This window comes from Rhinoraja longicauda, chromosome 7 (genome assembly GCF_053455715.1).
Source record: "Rhinoraja longicauda isolate Sanriku21f chromosome 7, sRhiLon1.1, whole genome shotgun sequence".
In the NCBI taxonomy this organism is placed as follows: Eukaryota; Metazoa; Chordata; class Chondrichthyes; order Rajiformes; family Arhynchobatidae; genus Rhinoraja; species Rhinoraja longicauda.
Window position 1 is genome coordinate 31,843,278 of NC_135959.1, and position 13,045 is coordinate 31,856,322.

Sequence of the window (13,045 nt, forward strand, 5' to 3'; positions counted from 1 at the left end):
GGTGATCGCCGCCGTCTTCTCGGGGTCTGGCTTCAGGCCCCCCGCCGTGAAAACGTGGCCTACGTAGGTGACTTCCGCAACGCGGAACCGACACTTCCTTCGATTAAGCTTGAGGTTTATCTCACGAGCCTTGTCCAGGACTTGGCGGAGGTGTCGGTCATGCTCAGCAATGTCCCTCCCGTACACCAGGATGTCATCCACGATGATGGCGCACGGCAACCCAGCAAACAGCTGCTCCATCGTGCGCTGAAAAACCTCGCTTGCCGAGTTGATACCAAAAGGCATGCGGAGGAAACGGAACCTGCCGAACGGTGTGCTGAAGGTGGTCAGGAAGGAGGAACGTGCGTCCAGCGGGATCTGCCAAAAGGAGCTCTTGGCATCCAGGACCGAGAAAACTGTGGCTGGACCGACCTGTGCCGCGACGTCCTCCACCGTCCGCATGGGGTAGTGCGGGCGTTTAATAGCCAGGTTCAGGTCCTTGGGGTTGATACAGATCCTGATCTCGCTCGCGTCCTTCTTGGCAGCGACCACCATGGTGGAGACCCACTGGGTGGGGGCACTCACCTCCTTGAGGATGCCCAAGTCCACCATGCCACGTAGTGTGGACTCCACGCGGCCCTTCATGGCAAAAGACACACGGTGGGCCGGTCTGACCACTGGGTCGACCCCCGGGTCCACAACGATCTTGTAGGCACAGGGCAGCTTCCCCAGGACGTCATCAAATCGGTCAGGGTACTCGACCAGGGGGTCCATGGGGGCCTGCACCAGGTGGATGTCGCGGTGAAATGAGACCAAACCAAAGTCCTGGCATGCACGGGCGCCCAGCAGGGTGACGTTTTCAGATGCTAGCAGGAGGAACGTGAGGGGCCGAGAGGTATCCAGAACAGTACAGACAACCGTTGCCTTTCCCACGGCAATCAGAACGCCTCCCCCATAGGCATGGAGGCGGGAGTTGTCAGGAGTAACCCTCTCCCCCGAATTTATCTGCTCGAAGAGGCCCACAGACATAACATTGGCAAACGCCCCAGTGTCGACCTTGGCAGGGAAGGAGTGTCCATTGACTGTAACTTGCACGGATGGATCCGTTATCAATGCAGGTGCTCCCAAGAGCGAAAACACCAGAGAGTCTCCATGGGAGGAAGTCGTATCTGAGCCATCGAGGACCTCATGTTGGTACCGGGAACCGGTTGCGTTATCGCTTGCAAGGTTGTGTAGACTCCCTCTAGGAGCAGGGACAGGTCTCCCACGAGAACGACAGGCTGCAGAAAAATGGTTCTGCTTCCCACATGAATTACAAGTTTTGCCCTGCGCTGGGCAAATGTTATACCTGTGTGACGAGAAGTTGCAGTTTGGGCATCTGCGAGGGGTGGCCATAGTGGGCGCGGAGGGGGCGACCCTGGGCTGTGGGTCATTCAATCGCCGGCGGCTGGCGAAATTTATGTCCTGGGGGGCCGGCCGGGATACTGAGCCAACAGCAGAGGCCATTCGTGCGGCATGTATTGCGTCCGTAAGCGACAGGTCAGGCTTCATTAGGAGCTCATCCCGCAGCCTAGAGTTTAGGAGACCGTTGACCAGGACGTCCCTGATCATCTCGTCGGGTGTAATCGTTTGAAGGCGGCACCGCCGAGCCATATGTCTTAAAGATGCAATAAAGGCGTCAACGTGCTCCCCTGGAGTCTGACGCCGCGAGAAAAATTTAAAACGTTCGATGATATTGTTGGTGGGTATGTCGCACAGGGCAGTGAACTTAGCAATGAGACATACCGGGTCGTTGCGGTCCTCTGGAGGGACGAATTGGAACGACGCATAGCGTTCCATTGCCTCCGGACCAGCCAGGTTGAGGAGCAGGTGGGCTTTTATCGCAGCAGTCGCATCAGGATGGGTAATGGCTATATAGTGTTCGTAGTCCCGCTGGAAGACAGTCCAGCGGTGCACGATGTCCTCATCGAAAACGAGCGTGTCCGGACGACGACACGAGGAAGACATGGCAAAGTGGAAGGAGGGGACACAATTGGGAGAAACAAATAATAAAATAAAAACCGATAAACAGGAGGCGCAAGTCTACCGATCTGACACCATGTAAAAGGATGCCACTCGTAGGCAGAGTCTTTTACTATATATATAAGTTTATTCATAACACTGCACATACATTATGCCCTAGCTGTCCGTGGTCATCACTGGCACTAGAGAGCGAGCTGGAGGTGGGGAAGTTACAATTATACCAAAGACAATGGGGAGTGGTTAGTAGTGGTGAGGTCACTATGTTAAAGGAACATGCACTGATCTACACTTATATCTTACGCACACCCGTCTATGAAGTTTCCTTGTGATCACTTCCTCCTGAATGATCATCTCCATCCTTTCATAAACTATTCTTCCCTCCATTTTGCTACCTCCTCCCTGCCCCCCAATTATCTCTCCTACTTCCTCCACCAGTCCTTTCCTTGGTTCCTACTCTTCTCACCACCAATCCTCTCGCAATTTCATCCACCAATCTTATCCTGACAATTACCACACCTTCTTCATTGTCCCAATGCTCTTCTGTTTAAATCCATTACTCCTCTTTCACAATCTTCTCTCTAACCACCTCACTCGACCTTTTTCGAATATCAATCCTCTATTTATTCTTCCCACTCCTCTCAATCATTGACATCCCTCTCTATTTTCCCATAAGCTTCTTCGCTCCCCTTAATGAAGAACTGCAGAGACAAGGCTTTCCATTCATTTAGCAAGTGAACACGTGCAAAATTTGCTTATCCAATATCCCAGGATGTTTATGAAGTTGCTTGCATATGAATAATGCTCCCTATATAGCTCTCTCAAAGCTGATGTAGCTCTGTCATGAAAAGCTTCAGATATATGTTTTCACCTGTTGAAGAATTGCCAGGCATCCACAGTTTATGGACAACAGAAGCTATTCAGATCTGGCAATCTCAACAAATCATTGCTTTTTATCAGTTTCCCCAATTTGTTGTAAATGGTAGACATGTTTGTTCAAAATCCATAATTACATCCATATGGTGGAACTTATTTACAGATAACCACAAACACGTAAGCAATACCTTTTTAGCTACTATTTTAATGGAGATTTGACCCATATATTTAAAATCTGCTAACACCTTAGAGCACAATTTGTATGCAGGAATTTTCTAAAATATGTTGATATTTGGAGTAGTAAAATATAAGCAATAAAAGTAAGTTGCATTAAATTCAAAGAACACTTGCATTAATACACAGCAAAAAAAATACTTTGCACTGTGACCAAAAGAAAAGCTTACAAGGAAAAATCACCATTTGATGAATAAAGAGCACTTTCCTCTTGAAAGCAAATTTCAATCTTCATTCTGCTCTTGGTTTCCCAAGAGAGGTGGTGTAGAAATATCTCACAGCACAAAATTTGGAAGCAGTATTCAAGTGTTGTTATCCCAATCCATTTCCTATCCGAATTAAATTTTTTTATCCAGGCAGCCAACAAATGACTAAATCAATTTTTCTTACCGAGAGCTCCTGAACTTCAGTGGCACAAAATACACACTCATACCAAAGACAAAGTCTTATCAGAATCTTTCCAATTGAAATTATTCATCGTGTTGATTTTAAATCAGTCGCCCAGATGCCAATTTTTAGTTATCTTAACTACAAAGTTGCCTTAAATTTTGACTGATGAGTTTTACGTCCATTTGTATTGGAAGCAGAAAACCAACATATTTTTGGATGAGCGGTTAAAAAAGAGGAATTTCCTCTACTAAAGTGAGTGGGCATCTCTAAGATCTCCGACTGACCTAGGCCTGACTGTACATTTCTCTGTACTTTTTGTTTTATGTCCCCTACGGTCTCATCAAGTTCAAAATCAATTAAACAAACTCCCTGTTATATTGACCATTTTCTTCATAAATGCATGACTATCTTTTAGATACATATGTTAGCTGGCTCTGTAAACAATTCACTTTCCTCTGCCATTGACCGATCTTCATAAATTTGCTGATAAATATAAAGTGCAGGAGTAACTCAGCAGATCAGGCAACATCTCTGGAGAGAAAGGATGTGATGTTTCAGGTCGGGACCTATCTTCAGACTATCCTTTAGCTATGTTAGCTGACTTTATAAACAATTCACTTTTCTCTGCCTTTGACACATCTTTAGAAACCTGCTGTTGTCTCTTTAATAGTCATGGTTTGTGCAATATCGTATGTACACCCATTTTAGAATGGTTCATTGTAACCGTGTTTCTATGTTTGGTGTTGATGTCATCAAGTCAAGTTTATTGTCATATACACAATTACAGTGACATACGTACAATGAACATCTTACCTGCAGCAGCATCACAGGAACATAGATTCAGACAATACACAAAAACATAGATCTATAAATTACACATAAAACACACATAAATCATACGGGACTGTTAAAATAAAAGGACTGTGTAAAAACAAGACATTAGTGCAAAACACCAGTGGAAAAACAAGATCATGTCGTGCAAGAAGTTACCCATAGTGTTTTGTTGTGTTCTGTTGAGGTAGGGTTTCTAACTTCAATCTCATTCCCTTGATAATTAATTGGTGAAAAATATTTTGGAATCAAAATTTATGTTTTGTTGCTGTCAGGAAAACCACAGGATGGTGTCCATTACCAACTTCACTGGAAATGGAGTGAATGTACAGCTACCACTATATTGTCAGTTGAACACTCAGCAAGCAAGGACGAATTTTTACTCTACGAAAGAGAACAAAATGATGTCAGTATTTTGGCTAGTCTGTCCAAGACAGAGTTAATAACTGTGGCTTTGATATTTATCTGAATATTTGTTACAAAACATGATGACTGTGAGCAACAGACACAGTTTACTGTGTTTAGTCTTGCATTAGCCAAAAGTAGAAATGGACCGGCACCCAAAAATAAATCAAATAATGCCTACATATTTGACATAACTATGTGAAGAATTAAAGAGGGAATTCAATTTACTGACCTTCAAGATGCATGTACTGCCTGTAGCAGCCAGGATCACTGCTGCCTTGACATTTTCTATCACAGGATGTTGTCAGAAAGCTGCTAAAAGTATCTGGTGACAGCCTGCCTTCCATGTCAAAATCTGAAGCAGCAATCAAGAAAACAGATCAATATATTTATTCTGCTACCAGGCCTCAGCAGCTACAGCAAGTCAAACAAGGGTTACAAACATGGCTGGCTTCCTTAATGTGCTGATGTCAATACAACACCTGGCTGCTCCATTCTAGTGGAGTTTTTGAAGGGTATTTTGATGAATGTAAAAAAAATAAGATTGTAGATGGTATGTACAGCAACATCGTGACCACTGAATGCTTAGGTTGACACCGTAGATGAATCTTTTTGACCAGATTTTTCAATATACAGATTAGTTATGTGAAGGAAGTAATTGATATATAATATATTTGATGCCTCCCCACTATCTGTGGCTAATCCATATTATTTATTTCTCCTGTAGAGGAGAAAACCTGTGTGTGCCAATTAGTCTGGCCAGATGAATTTGGCTTTTGATTCTTTTGAATGTTACCAGAAAACTGTAATGTAAAGAGAACCTAACTAACTTTCCAGCTGTCAAGGAATGCAAATGCATGAGTTAGCAAACAGTTTAATGCAGTGGGAAAGGGAAGCAGACATCTTCCTGGAAAAAAATCTTTCAACACCAGAGGTACATTTTGGAGGCACAAATGAATGCTTCTATATCTCCCCATTAGAGTGCCACAGTGGCGCTGCGGTAAAGTTGCTGCCTTACATCATCAGAGACCTGGATTCGACCCTGACTATAGATGAACGTACGGAGTTTGTACGTTCTCCCTATGACCATGTAGATTTTCTCCAGGTGCTCCAGTTTCCTCCCACACTCCAAAGCCGAGCATGTTTGTATTTTAAATATCTTCAGTAAAATTGTAAATAGTCCTTAGTGTATAGGATAGTGCTAGTGTACAAGGTGGTCGCTGGTCGGCGCGGATTTGATGGGCTGAAGGGCCTGTTTCCGTGCTGTCTCTCTAACGCCCAAAGAAAATTCAAATCTTCTAAACCTACAAAACAGCAGGCAGACTGTTTCATAAGCTGTGTTTTCATTGATGGATCGGCAGTGGAGAGAGGTGGCAGCTTCATATTCCTGGGTGGTAACATCTCAGATGATATGTCCTGGACACAACACATAGATGTAAGCATGAAGAAGGTACACTAGCACCTTTGATTTCTGAGTTGTTTAAAGAGGTTCGGCCTCTAACACTAACAAATTTCTACAGATTTACAGCAGGAAATATCCTGACTGGTTACATCATTGCCTGATACGGCTATTCCAATGCACAGAAATGCAAGAGGCTGCAGAGAATGTCAAACTCTGCCTGTTCATTACAGGTGCAGCCCTTCCCACCATCAAAAGCATCCACATGAGTTACTGCCTCAAGAAAGTAGCATCTATCCTCATGGATTTCCATCAACTGGGCCATGCCTTCTTTTCTCTGCTACCATCAGGCAGGTAGTACAGAACCTTGAAGTCCCACACCACAAAGGTCTGGAGAAGGGTCCTGAACAGAAACATTGTCTATCCATGTTCACAGAGTTGCTGCTTGAAGTGCTGAGTTACTCCAGCACTTTGAGTCTTTTTTTGTAAACCTACCTTTGCAGTTCATGTATTACATAAAAATCTAACACTGGTTTTACTTTGGACAAACAGGCTGCTTTGTATCGAATCTACTTCCCTTAAAAAGCACATGGTGCTTCGGCAGTGATAAAAAATATTTTAGTAAGCAAAGTTCACCAGAATGCAAATACAATGAAGTGTAGAGAATGATGTGTTTTGTGCATTATTCACACCCACTGTATTTGGCTTTTGAACTTAATGATATATTTATTATTCTGATTGAGAGGGCTTTCATGCACTTTGGAAACATTCGCCTCTACAAGGTGAATCAAAGTCCATGCTATAAAATATTATAGAGAGCTTGACAAGGCTTGGTAGTATATTGTAATCTGTTTTCCCCAAACAGGATCACTACAAATTCATGAAAGAGAGTCAAACAGAAAAACATTTGTATCGTGCATTTTGAGGAATCCTAAACTCCTTTACACTGTTCAAGTACCTGAATTATTATACGGGAGAAAACAGCAACATTGGCGCACAATAACCTAAAAAAAACATTATTGTGCTAATGACCCGAAAGTCTTTTTGTTTCATTATAGCATGGGGATTAATATTGGCTAAAAGCCTGTGATGTCTGTCCTGCAATATTAGTATTACCATGGAATATCACCATGGTTATTAGTGTTTAAATGTCTGAAATAGGACTTGAACCTCTAACCATTTGACTTAGATATGGGAGATACTGAATTATGACTGAAACAAAAGGAAAAACAATAATCCAGAACATTTGGAAGCATTGGGCTGCGAACAGTTTCAGTGCCGTGATTCCTTAAAATTTTCCTACTGATTACATGTATGCAGCCAGCCCTTAAGGGGACACACCATTAAACAAACACAAATCTTCCAGCTCCTGAGGAATGTTACCATGGGATGAATGGATGCCACAATGATGGGAATGGAGTAGCAGACTGCTCCTTTGTGTCTGCAGAAATGGATAGGCTCATAAAGAATAGTTCCCAGAGGAGGCATATTCCATGTGCCAAAGTGATCTCAAGGCCACACAGGCACAATTGACAAGAGACTACCAATGACATAATGCAAGAATATACTCCAGTCTATCATATCTGCTCCTCTTAGCTGAAGGAAAAGTAGACAAAATCTTATCTCCTGGAATATAGGGTGGCAGAGTGGCACAGCGGTAGAGTTGCTGCTTAACAGTGCCAAAGAGCCCAAAATCTCTCAAAACCACAGTGACATTACTTTGTTACATGCCAATTTTAACTCCTGCTGCAAATATCCAGACTATTGTTTGGGGGCTTGTAGATAACTCCCATTAGTGTCAATAGACAATAGACAATAGACAATAGGTGCAGGAGTAGGGCATTCGGCCCATCGAGCCAGCACCACCATTCAATGTGATCATGGCTGATCATTCTCAATCAGTACCCCGTTCCTGCCTTCTCCCCATACCCCCTGACTCCACTATCCTTAAGAGCTCTATCTAGCTCTCTCTTGAATGCATTCAGAGAATTGGCCTCCACTGCCTTCTGAGGCAGAGAATTCCACAGATTTACAACTCTCTGAGTGAAAACGTTTTTCCTCATCTCTGTTCTAAATGGCCTACCCTTATTCTTAAACTGTGGCACCTGGTACTGGACTCCCCCAACATTGGGAACATGTTTCCTGCCTCTAACATATCCAACCCCTTAATAATCTTTTATGTTTCGATAAGATCCCCTCTCATCCTTCTAAATTCCAGTGTATACAAGCCTAGTCGCTCCAGTTTTTCAACATATGACAGTCCCGCCATTCCGGGAATTAACCTAGTAAACCTACGCTGCACACCCTCAATAGCAAGAATATCCTTCCTCAAATTTGGAGGCCAAAACTGCACACAGTACTCCAGGTGGGGTCTCACTAGGCCCTGTACAACTGCAGTAGGACCTCTTTGCTCCTATACTCAACTCCTCTTGTTATGAAGGCCAACATTCCATTGGCTTTCTTCACTGCTTGCTGTACCTGCATGCTTCCTTTCAGTGACTGATGCACTAGGACACCAAGATCTCGTTGTATGTCCCCTTTTCCTAACTTGACACCATTCAGATAATAATCTGCCTTCTTATTCTTACCACCAAAGTGGATAACCTCACACTTATCCACATTAAACTGCATCTGCCATGCATCCACCCACTCACACAACCTGTCCAAGTCACCCTGCAACCTCATAGCATCTTCCTTACAATTCACACTACCACCCAGCTTTGTATCATCTGCAAATTTGCTAATGGTACTTTTAATCCCTTCATCCAAGTCATTAATGTATATTGTAAATAGCTGTGGTCCCAGCACCGAGCCTTGAAGTACCCCACTAGTCACTGCCTGCCATTCTGAAAGGGACACATTTATCCCCACTCTTTGCTTTCTGCCTGTCAACCAATTTTCTATCCATGTCATTACCCTACCTCCAATACCATGTTCTCTAATTCTGCCCACTAATCTCCTATGTGGGACCTCGTCGAAGGCTTTCTGAAAGTCGAGGTACACCACATCCACCAGCTCTCCCATGTCAATTTTCCTAGTTACATCCTCAAAAAATTACAGACGATTAGTCAAGCATGATTTCCCCTTCGTAAATCCATGCTGACTCGGAACAATCCTGTCTGAAGAATCCTGTCATCAGTCTGAAGAAGGGGCTCGACCCGAAACGTCACCCATTCCTTCTCTCCCGAGATGCTGCCTGACCTGCTGAGTTACTCCAGCATTTTGTGAATAAATCGATTTGTACCAGCATCTGCAGTTATTTTCTTATACAATCCTGTTACTACTATCCAAATGCTCTGCAATTTTGTCTTTTATAATTGACTCCAGCATTTTCCCCACCACTGATGTCAGACTAACTGGTCTATAATTTCCCCTTTTCTCTCTCCCTCCTTTCTTAAAAAGTGGGATAACATTAGCTACCCTCCAATCCACAGGAACTGATCCTGAATCTATAGAACATTGGAAAATGATCACCAATGCGTCCACAATTTCTAGAGCCACCTCCTTAAGTACCCTGGGATGCAGACCGTCAGGATTTATCAGCCTTCAGTCCCATCAGTCTACCCAACACAATTTCCTGCCTAATGTGGATTTCCTTCAGTTCCTCTGTCACCCTAGGATCTCTGGCCACTAGAACATCTGGGAGATTGTTTGTATATTCCTTAGTGAAGACAGATCCAAAGTACCGGTTCAACGCGTCTGCCATTTCCTTGTTTGTACATCTTTGGAGTATGGGAGGAAATCAGAGAGGTTAATTTGGGATAAAAATTGTAAATTGTCCCTAGTGTGTAGGATAGTGCTAGTGTATCACCGGTCAGTGTGGACTCGGTGGGCTGAAGGGCCTGTTTCCACGCCCTATCTCTAAATAAGCCTAGGTGTTGTGTGACCACACAAATACCGTATTAAGCAGCAACTGTAAAATGAGGCACAGATGAGAAGCACATGGAATGATTATGAGGCCAGGAGACTGTGACCTCTATGGATAAAGCAGTCAAGGTACACTGTTAAAATTACATTTGAGGTCTTAGGAATCAGAGATCTCAGTGAAATCAAATCATAAACTTTGAATTTTACTTTTTTAAATAGTGGAGCTTCAGGAAAATGTTGTTATTAAAAGTTTGTTGTTCAGATTAATCAGTTAGTGAATTGGACAGTTATCATAAATTGGGAGAGTTTTATACTGGAAAAAGGTGGAGAATTTCAATTTTCTTGCTGGTGAAAAAACACCTCTAAATGTGGACACTATTTTTCTACTCCAGGAAAAATAATAATTTTATGAGTTGCATAAATTACTTTCAGGGTCATGATTGAGTAAAATTTGTGCCACAAGGAAAACAAACTCACGAGGTAAAGTAAGATGTGCGAATTTTTATGCAATATGTGTTTCATAAAGTCTGAGAAAAACCAACAAAATATACTATATTTCAGCCCCAGAAATATACAACCCACACTAGGTACATATTTAATTTATTTTGCACAATGTTATCATACAATTATTGAAAGTTACAAAGGACCTCATCATATAAACCATTTTTATACTTTCAGAGATTTTCTCTTTTAATCTAAATCTTTTCAACTGCTAATCCCTGGATTTTACCTTTTTTACTTTGAAACAATTACCTATTTGTCCCTTTGAAGCTATTTCACAGGCAGGTTTAACAGCTCTATATGAATAAAAACACAGATACTCTTTTCAGCATACAGATGTGCTCGAAATTCATCCTCTGTTGTATGCACTGAATACAAGATGTAGCAATAGACTTCAATGGAAACTCATTTTAAAAAGTGGAGTTCACTGTTCATGTGCTACTACTATATCACATGCTAGGAAGAAAAACAGATGTTAAATTCAACCCCAAATTATTTATCACTAATTGAGTATAATGTGGAAAAGTGGAAAATTTAATATTTGGTTAGAAAATTTTAAAAAGAGGCGTATTATCTGCAAGGTGAGAAACTGCAGAACTCCAAGATCTGTGTATCTTAGTGCATGATTAACAAAAGGTTATGCAGGTAAAGTGCAGTAATGGGGAGGTTAATAGCATGTTATTGTTGGCAAAGGAGTTGAATGCAGAAGCAAGAAGGTTATGCTTCAATTATGTAGGGTTTTATCGAGGTGAAATATGGAGTACTGTATATGGTATTGGGCTTTTATTTAATGATTGAAGTTCATGAATTGGAAGCAGTTCATGAATTGGAAGCAGTTTGCTGAAATACCTGAAATAAGGGCCTGTCCCACTTAGGCGATTTTTTAGGCGATTTTTTAGGCGACTGCCGGTGACTGTCAAAGCCATAGCAGATCGCCGAAAAAATTAACCTTACGACAATGTCCACGACAATGACCACGACAATGCCCACGACAAGCTAAGACAACCTACCACATAGGCGACGGCAAGCTGACGACAACCGGCGACTCAGTCTTCGCTACCTAGGACATCCACTACGGCAGGGACCACGGCAAGCAAGACAACTAACGAAAACCTGCACTTATGTGGAGGTGTCACAAGCACAACTCACGCGTGAACAAACCGACAGCAAGCTCCGTCCACTGAAATTTCTAGGTATATTTTGCATTCGTGTGAAGTGTCCGTTTTAAATAAAAAGATTTTGGCATGCAGTTATCCATCTTTCATAGGAATATATTGTTTTTGAATAAAGTTGATTTTAGTGATTTAAGAAAAAGTAGGTGTCGGAATTTATTGAATTTCTAAGTACCTTATCATGACATCTCATTCAAAGATTCTAGTCACATTCATTTTGACCATTAAAATCAAACGCTGACACATGCAGGAACACTTTTCATTCATTTATTTAGATCAATGAGCCAAGCACATCCACAGGCATTTCACTGCGTTTATTAAAGGCCAAAGCTCACACATAGACAGACACTACTAACACAAAGATAAACTGAATTTTACTGCTATGCTATTTGTAGGGGGTATGGCACACCTGACCATAAGGACAGCAAGGTCCGGCCAGATCATTTCACACGTTAAGGGCGCCTCCGAGCATGACACCTGTGGTCTAAACCCGTCAACTGAAAAGCAGCTGCAACAGCCAGGTGTGGATTGTGGGCGGAGTCCACGATGCCTGCAGTTTTCCATCTTTCATAGTGATACAGTGTTTTTGAATAAAGTTGATTTTGGTGATTTAAAAAAAAATAGATGTCGGAATTTATTGAATTTCTAAGTACCTTATCATGACATCTCATTCAAAGATTCTAGTCGCATTCGTTTTGTGCATTAAAATCAAACGCTGACACAGCTGAAAAGTGTTCTCATCGTGCAGCGCGTGTGTCAGCGTTTGATTTTAATGGTCAAAATGAATGCGACTAGAATCTTTGAATGAGATATCATGATAAAGTACTTAGAAATTCAATAAATTCCGACGCCTATTTTTTTTTAAATCACCAAAATCAACTTTATTCAAAAACTCTTTGAATGAGATGTCATGATAAAGTACAGGCGACAACCTTGTAAACCTGGGGACAGCATGCAACAGCGCCCGCAATAAGCAACGATACCTGCCAACAAGCCAGCTGTCGCCGAGAAATTTCAAACCGGATGATTTGACTATTCCACTATTTTGGAAGACTCCTCACGAACATGCCCGCGACACCCCAGCGAACTGTCGGCGACTAAAATCGCCTAAATGGGACAGGCCCTATAGTCTTGTATCTTATAAAGAAAGGTGGTAGGCTAAGTTTGTATTCAGTGGTGCAGGAGCAATGAATGATCCATATATGGTTCTGAGAGCTTTTGGTATGCATGGAAAGGATGGTTCCTCCAGCAATCTCTCACAAAGGCACAACTGTTCTAAAAACACGAAGTTGCCCATTTTAGACATTGGGGATTTTTTTTTGCTCTCTCAAAAGGTTATGAGGTTTTTAGAATTGTCATCCTCAAAGAGTTG